We start from the raw sequence: 19,684 nt of genomic DNA, 5'->3' as shown, positions 1-19,684 counted from the left end.
CTTGGTGAGAGGTGGAGACCCAGTGTTAGCAAGGGTCAGGTCTGTCCTGTGAGAGGAGTGGAGAGAAAGGGAAACGTGGGGTCCTGCTCAAAAGAAGAGCTGCATTGGCAGGAAGGACCAGAAGAGAACAAGGGGGTGTGGAAAACGGGACCTCTGTGTATGAGTAAAGGACTGTGGGTGTGAAGCCACCCGTCAGGGCCTGCCCGGATTTCCTGACCAGCAGAGGGGCCGTGGTGAGGGATCTCGATCCACACACTTGCCTTCTACTAAGGGCAGAGTCTGGTGATATGGTGCTTGGCCAAGACCCCAACCTATGGCTACCCACTGATGAGTTTAGGCTGAGAAGTCACACAGTCCTGTTTGTATCCTGCCTCATCTATGAAATAAGAATAACTACACCTTCAGGGCTGATGTTAGACTCTCTCTCTCTCTCTCTCTCTCTCTCTCTCTCTCTCTCTCATACACACACACACACACACACACACACACACACACACACACACACTCACTCACACAACCAAACACTTGAAAAGCAGTAATATAAATATCAGCTTCCCTTCCCTGACCCCTGTGCATCTCTGCAGCCATGCTCCTTCTTCCACCTCAGAAATATTTCTTCTTTTCTCCATCTATCCAGGTCTCAGTTGTGACCTGAGTCTACCTCAGGCATTCAGGCCTTTCTCAGTGCCCACTGTCAGTACCCTGAGCTGCTCCAATAAAGACATGAAGCACTTACATGGGGTTGGGGGCTCAGAGACAAGCAGAGCGGGTATCCTAGGAAAAGATGCACAAATTCTGCATTCTGGGGCCAGGCCAGGGTCTGGACAGAGCCCAGTAGGAGCCCAGAGATCGGAGAGAAGGGTGTTGAGTACCTCGGAAAGGAACCGTAGGGATGCTCCGCACCCCGACCCCCAGCACGGGAACTCTTCCCTGAATTCAGTCCTAATGCAAAGCTGCAGATACTTCACCTTCCTGTGTTTGCTAACATGTTCTTGACTCCTGTTAACATCTTTCCACACAGTTAGATCCACCTGAGGCCTTCTTTGGACCCACATGGGAAGGCCAGAAAGGACAGCATTTCCTTCCCAGCCTGACCTGATGAGGGCTAATGACTTTAGGATGGCTCCTTCCACACCCTTGGCTGACCCTTGATCCCTATGTGTCCTGACTCTCCCTCTCAAAGCCCTGGTTCTGCCCTCCTGAGTCTGCATGACGACAATATATCAACCCAGCCCATGCCCTGACCCCATTAAGTACAGCTGCATCCTGGAAAATGATGTCCACCCTTTTATCGTGGCCTCTGTTCCAAACAGGAGGGGGCCTCTGCCCTGTCCTCCTCAGACCTGTTCTCTAGGCTAAAGGACACAGGTTCCCTCATCCCTTTCCTTTTGTGGGAGCTGCCTGACCTCTCAGTCTTGGTTCCCATCATTCCATCCACACAGAACATTTTCATCCTTCAACCCAGATCATATCAACAGATGGAGAGTTCAATGAACCAGCTTCCAAATATTTCCTTTAATCCCCATGCTGAATACTTTTTAGAGCAAAATTATTGTTTCCTATTATACAGTGGGGAAATAGAAAATTAAAGAATGTAGCAAATATTTGCATTTATTGGAGCTGTTCAATTTTTAACCCCCCTTCCTATTTGGGTGTGTTACAGGCCAGCTAGGATTATGAGACCCTATCTCAGTGCAAGGGGGTGGGGGGCACCAAGTGACAAGTAGAATTAATCTTTAAAAATACCATCAAGTGACATCACTATGAAATATTAGAACACTAAGGATAAACAAAGTATTTTAAAGGAATTAAGCAGGAAAAGGCATTTTATATTAAAAATATAAACTTAGACCACCAGCTAACTTTTAATCCTTAGAATCACCCTATGGACAAGTTATTAAATGGTTTAACCATAGGCACAGATCAAAATGTCATACAATTTTTTAAGATAGAGTCTCATGTAGACCAGGCCAGCCTCCAACTTCATATTCCTAAGATCATCTTGAACTTCTGATCCCCCAGAGCGGTAGGATTACAGATGTGCATCATCATGCCCAGTTTATTTGACTAGGGGTCAAACCCAGGGTGTTATCTATGCTAGGCAAGCAATCTAACAATTAAGCCACACCCCTAGCCCAAAATACCATAATAAAAACCTTAACAATGAAGAAAACACATGAAGCCCTAGGTTTGATCCCCTGTACTCACAAACCAGGCATGGTGGTGTACACTTACAATCCCACTGCTCTGGAGGTGGAGACAGGAGGATCTGAAGTTCCAGCTGGTCCTAAGGATATCAAGTTCGAGGCCATCCTGGGCTATGTGAGACCCTATATGAAAAAGAAAAAGAAAAAAAAAAGTCTAGAATTTTTCCTTGGAACATCTCTGTAAGTTTGAAAATGTTCAAAGTCGAAGGAAAACAGAATTTAGAAACTACGAGAAAAAAACAAAATTAAAAATCGTTGAAGGTGGTTACTTTAGGAAGTGTCTTGGTCTGTTTGGGTTGCTGTAACAGAATGCCATAAACCAAGTAGCTTCTAAACAGGAGAGATGTTACAGCTCAGGGGAAGGGCAATGCTAAGCTGAGGGTTCTGGCAGATTTTGTGTCTGGGGAGAGCCCACTTACTTGTTCATACATGGTGCCTTCTTACCAATGCTGGAATGGACAAGGAAGTTCTCTGGGACCTTTTAAAAACATGTTTCTTTAATTTTATCTTTGACGATTTCTTTCTGTCTTTGTGTGTACAGCGTATTGCCTACATGTATGCCTGTGCACCACATGTGTGCCTGTTGCCTTCAGAGACTAAAAGAGGGTGCTGGATCCCCTGAAACTGGAGTTACAGGAATTTGTGGGCCACCGTGTGAACGCTGGGAATCAAACCCAGGTCCTCTGGAAGGACAGTGATCCCTACACAGAGCCGTCTCTCCAGCCTTTCACAGTTTCATAGACATATATAATGTGTACATTCTATTTGTGCATATATTGATTACATCTCTCCTCTACTCTCTCTTCCCTCTCCCCTGGATATCCCCCAATGAATCCCCCTTCCTCCTCTTCCTCCTCCTCTTCTTTAGTTATAAATCTGAGTCCGCTTAATGCTGCCCGCATGGAGCTGAATGTGGGGCCACCCGCTGGATCACGGGCAGCCTACTAGTGGCCTCTCCTTTCCCAGGCAGCCGTCAACTGCCAAAGGCCCTCAACTAGGGGTGGTGCCCTGTGAGCCCCACTCCTGGGGCCTTTTTAAACAAGAGCATAATCTTTTCTAAGGACGAGCTCTGCCTTCACGACCTGTTCACCTCCTACAGTCCCCTATTCGTTGTTACTTTGAGGATTCAGTTTGGGAAAGGACACAGCAGTGAATGATACAGGCATGGGCACAAGGAAGACTTTTTCCAGTTTGCATTCCCTACTGTGGAAGCCTTTCCTTTTTTCCCACGTTTCCACGTTACTTTTATAACTAAAGAAAACAAGGTTAATCAAGCAAAATGTTCACAATAAAGGCTGTGCTAAAAAGGGTAAGCTTACACTCATGGAGACCTCCTCACTCCAGAGAAGAACTAAGAAGTAATGTGCTTGATGCCCATAATGATCGTGTGTGTGTGTGTGTGTGTGTGTGTGTGTGTGTGTAAGCCAGATGTCAGCTCCGGGGATCTTCCTCTATCGTGCTCTCTTACATCTTACATTTTGAGACATGGTCTCTCTCTGGACCTGGAGCTCATCATTTTGGCTGACCCTTGAGCTCTAGGATCTCCCCATCTCTGTCCCCACCCCAGCCCTACACTTACAAGCATATGCTGCTATGTCTAGACTTTTCTTCTGAGACAGGGTTTCACTGTTGTCCTAGCTGGCCTAGAACTCGCTGCCTCCTGACTGCCAGGATTTAGAGGTGTACACCATCTTGTCTAGCCAACACACCTAGCTTTATGGGGTTTGGGGGATCTGATTCAGGAGGCACTGCTGCCCTCTGCTGTCCCCATGCCCCATCATTAATGGACACTGACATGCAACTTGTTTTTGCTAACTGCCTCTCATTCCTGCTCCACACCTCTTCCAATCGCATTCCACTCTGTTTATTTACTTTTGAGGTACTGGGAGTGAGACATGGGGGTCTCACTCGTGTAGACAAATGCTCGACCATTAAATTATTGTTCAACCCAACCCTTGTGTTATTTTTTATTATTATTATTTTGAGACTTGGTCTCACCGAATTACCACACGGGCCTTGAGTCCACTGGTAGACCAGGTGGGTCTTGAACTCTTGATCTCTATGCCTCGGTGTTCCTAGTTGCTGGCCTGCCAACTAGGCTTAGTTCAGGATATTGTATTCTTTTTCCAGATTTATTTATTTTATGTGGATTTATTTTATAAGTGTTTTGCCCAAATGTATGTGTGTATGTATGTATGTATGTATGTATGTATGTATGTATGTATGTATGTCACGTGAGTGCCTGGTGCCCAAAGAGGTCTGAAGAGGGCACCAGAACCTTGGAACTGCACTTTCAGGTAGTTGGGAGCCACCATGTGGGTGCTGGGAACCAAACCTGGGTCTTCTGCAAAGAGCCGAAAGTGCTCTTAACCACCGAGTGTCCTCTCCAGCCCCAGGATTATTTTCCTAAATATTTCTAAGAGAAAAATGATCAAGTGTTGTCTTTTTTTTTTTTTTTTTAATGGCTGCTGCCTTTTAAGCCACAGCTGTCCGAATCAGCAACCACAACTCTGCCGCTACCAGCAGCGGTTTGGGCAGCAAGGCCGGTGGGGATTCTGTTCCCTCAGGCTCAGACTCTTGCAAAGCTAGGAAGGGAACTTCTGTCCCTTTAAAGAGGTCAAGATTCAAAGGTTAAGATGGAATTCCGCTCTTCAGAGATGCTGAACAGCACGTAGCTCACCTTTCCTTGCTCTCCACAGTCTGATTCTCAATGTTATGTGGTGTAGACAGCTCACCCACCATCTCTTGACTTAGTTTGTTTACTTATAAAGTGGGTAGCAGGGAACTGGAGAGCTGGCTCAGTGATTAAAAGCACTTGCTCTTGCAGAGGACCCTGGGTTCAGTTCCAACACTTGCATGGCAACTTACAACTGTTGGCAAGTCCAGTTCCAGGAGATCCAGTACCCTCTTCTGGCTTCCTCATACCAGGCACACACGGTGCACATATGTACATGAAGACAAACATTTATATACATAGAATAAAAATAAACTTTTAAAAAAGTGGATAGTAGGATTAGATCGATATGGAACCAGTCCCCAGAGGTCCTCATGGAGCTCTAACAAATTGTGATCTCCTAAGGTCTCCCAGCAAGACAGCCTGGAGCCCTGTACATGTTCTCATGTGCACTTACTCACCTGAGAGGCTTCGCCTCAAAGTAGCCAGAGAACACCGTTGTGAAAGCCTGGGGCTCCAGCAACGAGGACACTCTGCTGCTATGACCCACGTCAGCTTCACAAGCCCAGCCATAGCAAAAGTAGCAGCAGCAAAGCCCTAAGAAACTAAACAGTCTTCAGAATTTAAAAGGAGGCTGGCAAAAAGGCTCAGCAGGCAAAGGCCCTCACTGCCAAGCCTCAAGACCTGAGTTCTGTCCCTGAGACTCACAAGAGGGAGAGGAGAGAACCACTTCCTGCAAATTGTCCTGACTTCCACAGGCATACACAGAAATCAATCAATGAGTCAATCAATTAAAAACCTTTAAAAACAAAGCAAAAACCCAGATAGTTCACAGGAAAGGAAACACAAATGCCTCTAATTCATATATAAAAGATGCTCAATATCATCCTTAAGAGAAATACCAAAACATTGCCAAGGTGGGACTTTTCACCTACCACTTGGACAAAATCTAAGTCTGATAATGTCCTACCTATGTGAGTGTATTCAGGCATTGATGGTAGAAGTATGAACTGGTACAATCTCTGTAGAGGACAGTCTGCCATTATCTGCCTACATAAAAACTGCACAGCCTTTACCCAACAATCCCATTTCCAGAAATTTACCTTAGAGATCACTTGTGCATGACAAATATGAGGTGTGTCTAGGGTTGCCTACTGTGGTTTTGTTTATAGCAGAACCATGCTGGAAATAACCTAAATGTCCATCAGTATGATACATAAATGAAACCCTATGAGGCTATAAAATGAGGAAGCTCTTTGTAAACGGATAGGGGGGTATACAAAAGATACATTGTTGATGTAAAGGATAAAGGAAAGCACAGAGCAGAGTGGCCTGACATGACCTATGCTAAAGGGGCATGCATACTGGGATTGCTGTTTACCAAAGAAAACACTCAAGAGTGAGTAAGAAATGATTAACCAGACGGGAAGAGAACTGGTTTGGGAGCAAGCTTTCACCCTATATAGTTCTGTGCATTCTGTTGTTGCATCATGTTATGGCATTGCTCATTCAAATGGGGAAGAAGTAACGATAAAGATGTTTACCTGTTTTTTAAAAAAAGATTTATTATTTAGCTGTATGTGTGTGTGTCTTCATGAGTTTGTAACACATGCATGCAAGGTGACCATGGAGGTCAGAAGAGGGCATCAAATCTGAAGCTGGAGTTCCAAAACCACTAAGCCATCACTTCAGCACAACCATATTTAATAAGCAAAAAATTGAAAAACAAATCTATAGTATACGATGGAAAATGTAAATATCTGTGGGGGTCTCTGCACACACCAGGATTAGCAGAGTAACAATCCATATGAGGCAAGAAGGAATCCAGCTCAACACAACTCAGTAGCTGGTATTGGTTCAAACTTCTCCAGTCTGACCCTGAGCAGTTTATTTCAGCCATATTTAAGCACAGTACGATTTGGGGGGAAAAGTTTCCTGATGACATCTCAATCCCATGTGTACAACAAAGCTTCAAATACATTTACATCGAAACTCTTTACAAAGTATCTGGCCTCTTCCACAAAGATGGTTACTGCTAACTCGGAAACAGTGTTCAAGGTAAGTGTCTAGGGAGAACAGCTGATATAAACATAAAAAGTCTGGGGTAGCCAGGAGTGGCCTGACCCTACAGGTAGCTCAGAGGTCACCTAGGCTGTTGCAAAGTACAAGTGACATCATCTCCCATAAGAATGGGTTTTGTTGACTGAGAAACAATGCTCGAGATGAAAGTCTAGTGAGAAAGTCTGGGAAAAAGGAACACAATAGTCTGGGGGGTTCAGGTGTGGCCTGGCCTGTAGATAGCACAGAATGCCAGGCTACTAACTAACATCCATCCCTAGCTTTGCAGATAGAAAGCAGGTATACATCTCCTTCATTGAGGAGACAACCCTGTGTGTTTATTTCTTTTTGTCTTAGGACAAGTGTGGTGGGTATTGTGTTCCCTGAAATATTGTGTGTTCCCCGAAATAAACATATCTGGGGGCAGAGAACAGACAGCCACTAGAACAAAGCCAAAAAATGGTGGCTAGAAAATGGGAAGAGTAAGCCATAACAGAAGTTGGGCAGTGGTGGTGCACGCCTTTAATCCCAGCACTTGGGAGGCAGAGCTAGCCGGATCTCTGAGTTCAAGGCCACTTTAGAAACAGCTAAGCATGGTGACCCACGCCTTTAATCCCAGAAACCTAACCTTTAATCCCAGGGAGTGAGAGCAGAAAGAGAAAGGTATATAAAGCGTAAGGACCAGGAACTAGAGGAGTAAAGCATGTAGTTAGTTAAGCATTTGGTTGGTTAAGCATTCAGGCTTTGGAGCAACACAGTTCAGCTGAGATTCATGTGGAGGAGGACTCAGAAGCTTCCAGCCTGAGGAAACAGGATCACCTGAGGAACTAGCAAGGTGAGATAGCCATGGCTTGTTCTGCTTCTCTTATCTTCCAGCATTCACCCCAATAACTGGCCTCAGGTTTGTTCTTATTAATAAGACCTGTTAAGATTCATGCTACAGACAAGGTCTCACTATGTAGCTCTGGCTGACCTGAAACTCAGTTTGTATAACAGGATGCCCTCAAATTCACAGAGATCTGCTGACTCTGCTTCCTGAATACACCACTACTGGGCTTCATTTGATCTGTAAGTCTCTTTCTCTCTTCCTGTATGTGTGTGTGTGTGTGTGTGTGTGTGTGTGTGTGTGTGTGTGTGTGTAGGTGGAGTTTTCCTGTCCCGACCTCCTGCTCCCAAATAACTGGCAGCTGCTTCCCAAATAACTGACTCAGAGACTTAATATAAATTATAAATATTCTGTCAATAGCTCAGGCTTGTTACTAACTAGTTCTTACAACTTAACCCATTTCTATCCATCTATGTGCTGCCCCCAAGGCTTTTGCCTCTATTCCATTTTATGTGTGTGATTTGTTTTCCATCTGACTGGAGACTACTCTGATTCCACCCTTCGTCATCCCATCATTCTCAATTCAGCTTCCCTGCCTAACTTTATCCTGTTCAGCTACTAGCCAGTCAGTTTGTTTATTAAATCAATCATAGCGGCATATATTCACACAGTGTACATAAGGATTATTCCACAGCATTTGCCCCTTTTTGTCTAATTAAAAGGAAGGTTTTATGTGGCTGCCATCCTGCTGAGCTACTCTTGGCCTAGCTCCAGAGAGTAGCACCTAGCCCTAATCCATCTTTTGTTTAACTGATACCTTTGTTTCTCTAGTTGCCCTATGTGAATTTTTTTTTCTGGGAACTGAGGACCTAACCCAGGGCCTTGTGCTTGCTAGGCAAGCACTCTACTACTGAGCTAAATCCCCAACCCTCCCTATGTGAGTCATGTCTGAGAGTTTCCCAAGTATACAAAGCCTATGCAAAAGTTGGTTCAGGAAACCTGGAAAACCGTGGTACCTGATGAATTGAGGAATTTGCATTTGGCATTGTATTGTTGGGAGCTCCTTTCAGGTTGTTTTGAACATATGGAAACAACTTGATAAAGTGTAATTATTGAGAAAAATAAAAATGCTCTGGGTGAAGGGAAAGTGCTTCAGTCCTTAGAAGCTAGACCCCTCGCAGCTGAGAAAGGATAGATTCATTTTCAAGGTGCCTCTGAGTCTTCTTTTCATGGATCCACATGAACCCACACGCCCATGCCATGACACTTTCCAACAGTTTTAACTTAAACACAGTAAAATTATATACAACAAAAACAGTCATCAAGTAAGAATTACAGTTACAATATCCAGTCTATTTGTATGTGGCAAAATTAGAGAAAATATTATTTATCTTATCTTGATGAGTCTAGAGTTTTATACCTAATTTATCTTTTATCTTAACTAAGGAAAACTGTAAGTTTAGAGCTAGAGAGATGGCTCAGAGGTTAAGAGCACCAACTGCTCTTCCAGAGGCCCTGAGTTCAATTCCCAGCACCCACATGGTGGCTCACAACCATCTGTAATGAGACCTGGCACCCTCTTCTGTATACATAATAAATAAATAAATCTTTTTAAAAAACTGTAAGTTTAACGTCTTTAACTTCATCAAATACCCCAGAAGGATGAAATGTTACCTAATGACAGGGACATAAGGCTGCCCAGACAATCACTCAAAGTTCCTCTGCAACATTAGGACATCCAACTCTGGCCTACAGGCCTAGCATATCTGACAGACTTTCCTGTGAAGCAGGGAATTCTGAAGGACTGCCCTACCTTGTCTTGGCAAAGTTTGGCAGTCTCTTTCTTTGTGTCCTGCTGGTCCAGTTTGGACAGTAACTGTCAGCAATTGAGGCATGGGCAGTTTCTTTGCCCACATGGCTAGCTTTTGCCATAAAGACAATAAACTCCATACAGAGTTTCTTTGGTGCCCATCATCTTCTCTGAAGCAATTAGTGCTGCCAGGAGCAGACATGTTTCACTGTCATGAAAAGCCTTATGTTATTAAACATATTAAATGCCATATTCTGTAGGTCTTTGAAGTGTTTGAAGACCATCTATCTAAATATATTGGTGTATGACCTTGAAAACATACCTAACCGACTATAAGTTTGACTATTATAGATGAATATTAATCTGTACTTAATTATACTTTATATTTTAAATGAGCTGCATAAACACAATGCCTTAAATAAGAGTAGAAATATATGTACAGTATAACAAAAGTAACTTTAAATCTGTATCAATAAACCAAAACCCATACCAACATAAAATATTTAAGATTAGGGCTGGAGAGATTGTTCAGTGATTAAGAGCACTGGCTGCTCACCCAAAGGACCCGAGTTCAATTCCCAGCACCCACATAGCAGCTCACAACTGTCTGTAACTCCAGTTCCAGGAGACTCGACACCCTCACACAGACCTACATGTAGGCAAAACACCAATGCACATAAAATAAAATAAAATCTAAAAAGAAAAGATTTATTAAAAAATATTTAAGATTGTTTTTTGGATTAAAGTAGACTCAATAATCTCCACTTTTATCCTATCTTTTCCAAATCCTCTCCTTTTATTTTTAGAACAAGATCCCTGAAACTAATCTCCTTTTTTTTGTTGTTGTTGTTGTTGTTGTTGTTGTTGTTTTTCGAGACAGGGTTTCTCTGTGTAGCTTTGTGCCTTTCCTAGATCTCACTCTGTAGCCCAGGCTGGCCTTGAACTCACAGAGATCCACCTGCCTCTGCCTCCCTAGTGCTGGGATTAAAGGCGTGTGCCACCACCACCCGGCTTGGGTTTTTTTTTTTTTCTATTACCAATAACAACTTGTAACCAACCCCTTAAATGATAATAAACATCCATAATCCATTTTTTGGGAATGTGGGTATAGTTCTCTAGACTACTTCCTGATGATTGGAGGTGCTTGTAATCTTTGTGGGACCCTGAGAAAATTTAGGATTATGGTCAAGTCTTGACTGGAGTATTCTGTAAGGCTAGATCATCTCAGCCAGCAGCCTTGAAGCTGTTCTGGATACAGAATTCTGAAGAGACTGTAACAGAGGCATTTTGAAATACTGGATCAACTGGGCCATCCCTTTGTATTGGTGTTTGGTCTCCTTGTTCTGAAAATGTATAAACTTTTACAGGTAACATGCATATCTGTATTAGTACAAATATAGACTGTGCATTGTACACATGTCAGCCAAAGATTTTTTTTAATGTTTGAGCAGGTAAACTATACATCATGTGTCTTGTAGTTCTTCTATGTTTATTTCTTTATGTCTGTAGTCAGATTTTTCATGGGGTCTTCCTCAATCAAACCTGATTTTCCTTAACCCAGAATGAATCCATAGGATCTTATTTCCTAATGAAATAAAAGCATAACCTTTCCCCCCAAGTAACATATCTTTTGAAATAAAGATTTTTTAAAATATATAGGTTGGTTGAATCTAACAGGTTTTATAGTCCAGTGTCTCAGCCAAAAAATTCAAAGACAACACAATAATATACAGGATAATATAAAAAGATTCCATTTTTACTTGGCTTATTATATTTTTTGTTACTCTATTCCTTTTTTAAGGACCTTTTCTACTCTTTTTCTCTTCTCTCCCAAGCCTATGTATATTTTTAAACACAGTATAACCCATTTAGAGGTTTTTTTCCATCTGAATCTGTCTTTACTGCATATCTGTAAACTTTTCTGTCTGTGTAAGCAAAAACCCCAAACCCCACCGTGCAGCATGTTGGCGGAGCTTTTGTGCTAGTAGTTAAAGCCTGCAGGCAGCAGCTGAGAGATGCCTCACTGTACCACTGCCTGTATGAGAGACTGCAGGAACCCACCATGTGGCTTAGCTCATGGTGTACTGGCAGCTGCCAGGAGATGCACTCTGTACTGTGGCCAGCATGAGAGACACAAGACTAGAAAGCTGAGTTTAGCTCCATTTTTATAAGTTTAGAACCTTTTTAAAGCTTCTTCGGGTCTTATGTGGATCTATGCCCCACATTGGACACCATTTGTAGGCAAAGTTTTTCTGTATTTTGGCAGCCACTTCCCAAATAACCAACACAGAGGCTTAATATTAATTATAAATGCTTGGCTGATAGCTCAGGCTTGTTTCTACCTAACTCTTACATTTAAATTAACCCATATTTCTTATCTATGCTTTGTCACATAGCTTGCTACCTTCTCTCAGCACAGCATGCCCATCTTGCTTCTCCTGCATCTGCTGGTAACTACTGACTCCACCCTCCTTCTCAGCACCCTCCTAATCTTGCTTTCCTGCCCAATCTCTTCCTACCCAGCTATTGGTCGGTCAGTCAGCATGTTTATTAAACCAGTCACAGTGACATATATTCACACAGTGTAAAGGAATGTTCGGCAGCGTGTGTGTGTGTGTGTGTGTGTGTGTGTGTGTGTGTGTGCGCGCGCGCGCGTGCATGTGCACATGCATATACACGTGTGTAGAAGCCCAGTTTGATGCCAGATGTTTTTATCAACTTCTCTCCACTTTATATATTGAAACAGGCTATCTCTCTTAAACCTAGAGCATTACAATTTGGCTAAGCCAGCCAGCTTGTTCTGGGCTCCCCTGTCTTCAGCTACTAAGAGCTGAGATTACAGGCAGGATGCTATGATATCCACCCTGCATCTATCTGCATTGTTCCTGGGGATCTGAACTCCTGGTCTTCACGTTTCCATAGCAAGCACTTTACTCACTGACCCATTTCCCCAGATCCTGCTTTTTAGTTTTTTTTTGTTTTTGTTTCTGAGACAAGTCTCGTTATGCAGTCCAGACTGGCCTTAAACTCACGAAACCCTCCTTCCAGGTGCCAGGATTACAAACAAGCACATAACTACTTTATACTTAGGGTTTTTGGTGTGTGTGTGTGTGTGTGTGTGTGTGTGTGTGTGTGTGTGTATTGGGGTGAGGCATACACATGTGTGTGCTTGCCTGTACATGCAAACATAGAAACCATAGGTTGACATCATGTGTCTTCCTCTATTGCTCTCTGCCATTTTTTTAAAGTGGTAATATAATTACATCATTTTCCCCTTCTCTTACTTCCTCTAATTCCTCCATGTCCTCCCTTGCTCTCTCAAATTCATGACTTCTTTTTTTAAATAATTTATTAATTTTTATTATGTGCATTGGTATTTGCCTGAATATATATGTCTGTATGAGGGTGTGGGAACCCCTGGAACTGAAGTTACAGACAGTTTTGAGCTGCCATGTGGGTGCTGGAATTTGAACCTAGGTCCTCTGGAAGAGCAGCCGGTGCTCTTAAACACTAAGCCATCTCTCCAGCCCATCTTATTTTTAGTTGTTCTCTGTCTCTGTCTCTGTCTCTCTCTCTCTCCCTCTACACACACACACACACACACACACACACACACACAAATGCAACCTGCTCAGTCCATATAATGTTACCTGTGTGTACATAATCTTAAGGCTAACTAGTTGGTACTGAGTAACCAACTGGGGGGCTCTTCCTGAAGGAAGGCCATTTCTCCCACCCTCAGCATGCCCCAGTCACCCCGAGTTCTTTGTCTAGGGTTGGGGCTCCAAGAGCTTCCCTTCCATTGTGTCATCATTACTCAGGCCTTGTTGAGGTGTCCATGTTAGTGAGACTTCATGAGTGTAGGTAGTCACTGACATTTCCAGGACACAATTTCAGCAGATGTCCTGGTCTTCCGACTCTTACAGTCTTTCTGCCCCCTCTTCCACCACGAGCCTGAGGTGCAGGAGCTGTGTTGTGGATGTGTGCACCAGGACTGGGTTTCCCATGATCTCTTGTTCTGAGTTTTAGCAGGTTGTGGTTTAAGACAAGGTCTGCCCCTGAACCTGAACCTTGCTATTTTGGCTAGGCTGGCTGGCTCACAAGCCCCAAGGATCCTCCTCCTGCTGCCACAGGCCACCACGCCAGCTTTAACATACTTGCTGGGGACCTGGACTCAAGTCCTCATGCTGGTATAGCAAACATTTTATCCACAAAGTCATCTCTCCAGTCCCTATAGTTAGGTTTAAAAACTGAAAATATCAAAAGAAAAGTAGATAATATCACAAATCCTTTGAGATACATATATCTCCCAATGAGATTTTAAAATGTTTAACCTTAGCAAACAAATGTAAATAGAGAAAGACTTTTTCTTTTTATCCTTTACCTTTTTAAAAAAGTAATAAACTCTAATGTTAATGCAGGGCAGGGACACACAGGCCACATTCTGTGTATCTATGTGTACAGATTCTTCAGAATGATATTCAGCAACTCCTATCAGTGACTCAGAAAGAACCATGATCTGGCTGGAGAGATGGCCCATCAGTCAAGAGCAGTGACTGCTCTTCTCGAGGACTTCAGTTCGAAACCCAACACCCACACAGTGAATGCACATAGTGTACAGACAATATGTTCTGGCAAAACACCCAATTGCATTAAATAAATAAATAAATAAATAAATAAATAAATAAATAAATAAATAAATAGAATCATAATCTTTGTCAGAGAAATTCCATGCCTAAGCAAGTTTCCAGTATTGCAATCAGAACAAAGGAAAAAATTGCAGAGCTCGAGGCAATGGGGTCCAATCAGATGTCACTGCATGTGTAGAAGCAGCCCTCACCTCAAAGCCCAATGCTGTCAGAGTCATTGTCAGAGTCATGCTTTGCTGCCATCTAGTGTTCTCTTCAAGTAATCACGCCTAGCTGAGAGAAGCCAGTCAGCGCCGGTTAGTCAGTAGTCTCTTCTATTTTGTGTTTTCTTTTGTTTTTTCAAGAAAAGGTTTCTCTGGACAGTCCTGGCTGTCCTGAAACCAGGCTGGCCTCGAACTCAGAGATCCGCCTGCCTCTGCCTCCCAAGTGCTGGGATTAAAGTCGTGTGCCACTACCACCCTGGGTTGTGTGGTGCTGGGGATGGAACCCAGGGCTTCCTGTGTACTAGGCAAGCACCCCAACAACTGAGCCCCATCCCCAGGCCCCACATGTAAATGTTATTGGAACTCGGGCACTCTGTTTACCTGCTATCCTGGTTGCTCTTACTCTCCCAGTGTGGCGTTGAACAGTCCTAACAGAACATGTGGTTTAAAGTCTCAAGCGTTCTCGTACTCTCCTCTCATGTTTTATTTTGTTGAGATGGGGTCTGTGATGGACAGTTTTATGTCAACTTGACACAAGCTAAAGCTATCTGACAGGACAGAACCTCAGGTATGAAAACGCCTCGAAGATCAAGACGTACACAAGCCTGCAGGGTATCTTCTGATTTAGTGATAATGGAGGGCCCAGCTCATCACGGGCGGGGCCACCCCTGGGCTGGTGGTCCTGAGTTCTAGAAGAAAGCAGGCTGAGCAAGCTATGGAGAACAAGCTAGTAAGCAGCACCCCTCCATGGCCTCTGCATCAGCTCCTGTCCTCAGGTTCCTGTCCTGTTTGAGTTCCTGTCCTGACTTCCTTAGATGATGAACTGTGATGTGGAAGCATAAGCCAGATCAATCAATCCTTTCCTCCCCAGTTGCTATTTGGTCATGGCATTTCACCAGAGCAATAGAAACGCTGACTACGGCAGGGTCTGTGGTGGTCTGTGGTGGTTTGAATGTGAATGGTGTCCAGTGGCTCATGCATCTGAATGCTTGGTTCCCAGTTAGTGGAACTGTTTGGGAAAGACTAGGGGGTGTGGTCTTGTTGAAAGGGGCGTGGCACTAGGCCCAGTCTCTCTCTCTCTCTCTGTGCCTGTATGTAGATCAGGATGTAAGCTCTTAGCCACATGCCTGCCTGGCTTCCAGGATGCTCTCTGCCATGATGATCATGGACTAACCCTTTGAAACTGTAAGCAAGCCCCCATCTAAGTGATTTCTTTTGTAAGAGTTCCCTTGGTTATGGTGTCTCTCCACAGCAATAGAACACTAACTGAAGACAGGGTCTTTACATGCAGCACAGGCATAGATCCTACCGTCTCAGTTTCTCAAGAACAATATGCCACTGGAATTTTTCCCCGCAGTGTTGGGGACTGAACCCAGGCCTTGTCTATATGAGGCAAGTGCTCTACCATAGCGCTAGACCCTCAGCTACCCTAAAATGTTTCCTTTCTCTGCTAGAGATGCACACCAAAGTATAAGGTGATGAGCATGCAGGAAACTAGGAGGGCCTGACTGTCTGTCTGTCCAGGCTCTTTGTAGCGGGAATCTTTAAAAGTTCTTATTAATAAAATCAAACCCAAGGCCAGTTATTGGGGTGACTGCTGGAAGATCAGAGAGATGGAACAAGCCACGGTTTCCTCACCTCGCCAGTTCCTCAGCTGGTCTTGTTTCCTCAGACTGCAAGCTTCTGCGTCCTCATCCAAATGAATCTCAGCTGAACTGTGTTGCTCCAAAGCCTAAAAGCTTAACCAGCCAAAATGCTGAACCAGTCAAATGCTTCTAGTTTCTGGTCTTCACGCTTTATATAATCTTTCTCTTTCTGCCCCCACTCCCTGGGATTAAAGGCTTGCTTTCTGGGATTAAAGGTGTGTGTCACTATGCCTAGCTGTTCCAATGTGGCCTTGAACTCACAGAGATCTACCTGGTTCTGCCTCCCAAGTGCTGGGATTAAAGGCATGTGCTACCACTGCCTATCCTCATGTTTAATATTGTGGCCGTCCTGTTTTCTGACCCCAGATAAGTTTATTTCTGGGAACACACAATATTTCGGGGAACACAATACCACCACAGCTCTTAGCTTCTCTGCAGCAATCCTCCCTCTGAGGAATGGGATAGGACCCTCTGAAGAAGGATCTTATTGTCAGACAAGGTAGAGCTGAGTTTCTTTATGCTGTGCTCCAAAGCAGGAAGAGGGCTGGCTATTCCTGGACCTGCCCTGGTGAAGACATTTCTGGTTTCTATGACTCCAGGGGAGAAAGGGACAGAGGCACAGGACACAGGAGGGCAGAAAGACAGAGAAACTTTGCTTTTGAGGCTTTATCTTAATTACTTTTGGGGCTAAGACAGGGTCTCACTCCTTGGCCCAGGTTGGTCTTGAACTCATGGCAATTTTCCTGCCTTAGTCTCCAGGGCACTGGGATGAGTCTGGTGCTGGAGAAGTAGCTGAGAGTCCTACATCTTGCAGGCAACAGGAAGGTGATTGAGACACTAAGTGAAGCTTAAGCAAAAAAGACCTCAAAGCCCCCCCCCCCCCCCAGTGACACGCTTCCTCCAACAAGGCCACACCTCCAACAGTGCCACTCCCTTTGGGGCCATTTCCTTCCAAACCACCACAGGTGTTTACAGTGATGGCTGAAAAATAGGAACATGTGCCGGGTACAGCACACACACGGCAAGTCCCAAGCTTTGTAGGAGGCTGGGGCAGGAGGATCTCTAGAGTCCAATTTGAGGCCAACCTGGGCAATATAGTGAGACCTCATCCCAAAATAAATATATATTAAAAGAAGTTATAGCCAAACAAAATATTAGGAGAATTTCTTTTAAAAAGAAAGAAAAGCAAAAAATAAAATTAAAAAAAAAAAAACCAAAACACCAAAGTGTTGGAGAGAGAGCTCTCAGCAGTTAAGTGTGGTGATGCACTGTGTCCCCCAATATACTGTGTCTCCCAATAAAATTTACCTGAGGATCAGAGGGAAAAGCCAGCTACTACATTAACAAAGAAGTCAGGCAACGGTAGCACATGCTTTAATCCTGCCATTTGGGAGGCAGGGATCTGTCCAGATCTCTGTGACTTCAAGGCCACACTGGAAATAGGTCCAGGCAGTGATACCCTCCTTTAATCCCAGCACTAACCACAGAGGTCTGGAGTTTTGTACAGACAGGAAGTGACAGAGCTGGGCAGGAAGAAGAAGTGATGTAGTTGGGCGGAGAGAGCAAATGAGAGAACAGAAAGGTATATAGGTGTGGGTAGACAGGAAGTAGCTCACTTTGGAAGCTGCGGAGTTGGTGAGGTGAGGTTAGCTGTGGCTTTTCCTATTCCTCTGATCTCTCTCAGGCTTTAACCCCAATTTCTGGCTCTGAGTTTTTTATTAATAAGACTGTTTAGCAATTCATCTGTAAAGAGAACTTGCTGCTTTGCTTGGGACCCAGGTTCAGTTCCCAGAAGCCATATGGCAGTCCATAACTCCAGTTCCAGGGACCCTCTTCTGGCCTCTGTGTGCACCAGGTATCCACACAGCACATATACATACATGTAGGCAAGAAATGTATATATATATGAAGTAAATCTTTAAAAAAAATTTTAATGTAAAAAAAAAAATCAGGAATGGCCAGGCAGTGGTGGTGCATGCCTTTAATCCCAGCACTTGGGAGGCAGAGGCAGGTGGATCTCTGTGAGTTCAAGGCCAGCCTGGTCTACAGAGCAAGTCCCAGGATAGGCTCCAAAAGCTACACAGAGAAATGCTGTCTTGGAAAAAAAAAGGGGGGGGTGGGGTGGAATCAGGAACACTTCACTATTTACATATGCTAGGTAACATTTTTGTTTGGTTGGTTTTTTGGGACCACATCTCCTTCTGTAGCTAAGGCTGACCTTGAACTCTGGATCCTCCTTCCTCTACCTCTTGAGAGCTGGGTTACAGGCATGCACAGCACTCCTGGCCCTGGAAACATATTTTGCAAGAACTGGAAGAAAAGAAGCTGCCACTGGGAAGTTACAGCAAAAGATAGGGAGGAAACCCCAGTATTTCCACAAAGCTAACGTCTCCATGGTCTCAAGAGGAAGGAAGGGCGCAGGCGGAGCTGTGCTGAGACAGCAGCATCTCCACGGAAGCCAGGAGGGTTTTAAAGAAACTTCTACGACTGAGTGCTGTGCAGGAATCAATTCTGACCTTTCCATCCCCCACCATCCTGAAGCTGTTGGGAGAGCACTCATCTTCTGTCCTGGGGGATTTCAAACACACATGACCTTTGTCTGATTGTCTTTCTGGAACAATTTGTCTGTTTCTATTTGGGCACTGACTCTTACACATGCTAGGGCACACTCTGCTCTACCACTGAGCCACTTCCTAAGCTCCTTCCTGCCATTTTTTACTTCTGATAACATTTTATTTGGTTTGTGTGCATGTGTGTGTATCTGTGGGTGCTTGTACCACAGTATGTCTGTGGAAGTCAGAGGACAATGTGCGTGAATCAGTTCTCAACTTCCACCATGTGGGTCCCTGGGGTTGAACCCAGACTGTCAGCCATGGCAGCAGGAGCCCTTACCAGCTGAGCTGTGCAGCCCACCCACCTATCACTTTTAATCCTACAACCTCATTTCATCAAAGTATCCCATCACATCTCATACTTGAAACTATGAACCTGGCATGAAGTCTCTTTCTTCAGACTTGAACCTAGCGTGAGAAAAGGGGCGGCTCCTTGCCCCTCTCCACTGCCTGGGGAGCCCTGTGAGGTGCTGCTAAACACCCAAACAGTTCTTCCTCTGCCGGTCGGCTCATGGTCTCTGAGGTGCTTTCTCTTACCTGAGTTCCTGATCCTAACAGAGGCCTCTCTTCCCTCACTGCTCATTGCTGTTCTTCACTCGATCCCCGGGCACCAGGTAGCACATGTCTAGACCCTTTCTGCTGAGGTTTCCTTGGCCCTGCTGATAGCCTGCTGGCTATCAGCCATGTCAATTATAACCCCACAGCAAAACTCATGAGAAATATTCAAGCACAGCTTTGCCTGTGAGCCAGAGAGATGACTCAGTGGCTAAGAGCACTTGTTGCTCTTGCAGGACCCAGGTTCAATTCTCAGTACCCACATGGTAGCTCACTACCATCTGTAACTCCTATTTCAAGAAATCTGATGCCCTCTTCTGTCCTCCACAGGTCCTAGGCACATACGTGGCACACAGATATACATGCAGGCAAAACATACATACACTTAAAATTGTTTAAAAAATAGTATTTTTTTAAAGTAGTTCTAAATTTCCAAAGCAGGAG

This window comes from Onychomys torridus, chromosome 7 (genome assembly GCF_903995425.1).
Source record: "Onychomys torridus chromosome 7, mOncTor1.1, whole genome shotgun sequence".
NCBI classification, from domain to species: domain Eukaryota; kingdom Metazoa; phylum Chordata; class Mammalia; order Rodentia; family Cricetidae; genus Onychomys; species Onychomys torridus.
This window is presented reverse-complemented; position numbering follows the sequence as displayed.